Consider the following 772-nt stretch of genomic DNA (forward strand, 5'->3'; position numbering starts at 1 on the left):
GTAAAAAAAAAAAAATGTGAACAGGGGGTATCAGTTCACTGAGCCTACATAATTTACTTTTAATTTAAAAGAAGCACCAGTGCTGATCTTGCCATATTATTGGCTATCTGAAGGTAAAAATTTTATTTCCCCATGATAGGAAATTTAATTTCACTGTTTTCCCATCTGTACAGTCAGGCCATTCAAGATGGCTGTTCTCTTGCTGTCTGTATATCCCCTGCTCAACTAGTCCCTATTTCACTCTGATGACTATCCAGTCCTCTCAATTATAGGGCTTAATAAATAACTGCCTGCATGCTTGCTCCCTATCCCAGCTGCTGGTTTCCCTGATAATTAATGAGTGAACTTGACATCAGTTCTCCCTATAAATGGTAGCCTCTTCCCCTTCCTCCAACCCTGGACTTCCCTGGTGGCTCAGACGGTAAAGCATCTGCCTACAATGTAGGAGATCCAGGTTCAATCCCTGGGTAGGGAAGATCTCCTAGAGAAGGAAACGGCAACCCACTTCAGTATTCTTGCCTGGAAAATCCCATGGACAGAGGAACCTGGTAGGCTACAGTCCATGGGGTCACAAAGAGTCGGGCACGACTGAACGACTTCACTTTCTTTCTTTCTTTCTTTTCCTGTCAGTGGCAAAGAGTGCTGCCATGTCTTGCCAGCTATGTTCCATGGTGGGATGTTGCTTCAGGACCTTTTGTTTCTGACTTTCCAGATTTCCTATCCCATAAACCACTGATGTCTTTGTCACTGTCTGTGGGGTCTTTCTTCTGTC

The 772-nt window shown here is 44.0% G+C and overlaps 1 non-coding gene across 1 annotated transcript; it reads left to right on the plus strand.

The window, feature by feature from the left end:
* Window positions 1–403: 403 nt before the first annotated feature.
* On the plus strand, window positions 404–475 carry TRNAC-ACA (transfer RNA cysteine (anticodon ACA)). Its single transcript has one exon. It is a non-coding gene; the product is annotated as a tRNA-Cys (tRNA).
* Window positions 476–772: the final 297 nt, after the last annotated feature.

The sequence above is a fragment of the Capricornis sumatraensis genome, chromosome X, assembly GCF_032405125.1.
Source record: "Capricornis sumatraensis isolate serow.1 chromosome X, serow.2, whole genome shotgun sequence".
Classification (NCBI taxonomy): domain Eukaryota; kingdom Metazoa; phylum Chordata; class Mammalia; order Artiodactyla; family Bovidae; genus Capricornis; species Capricornis sumatraensis.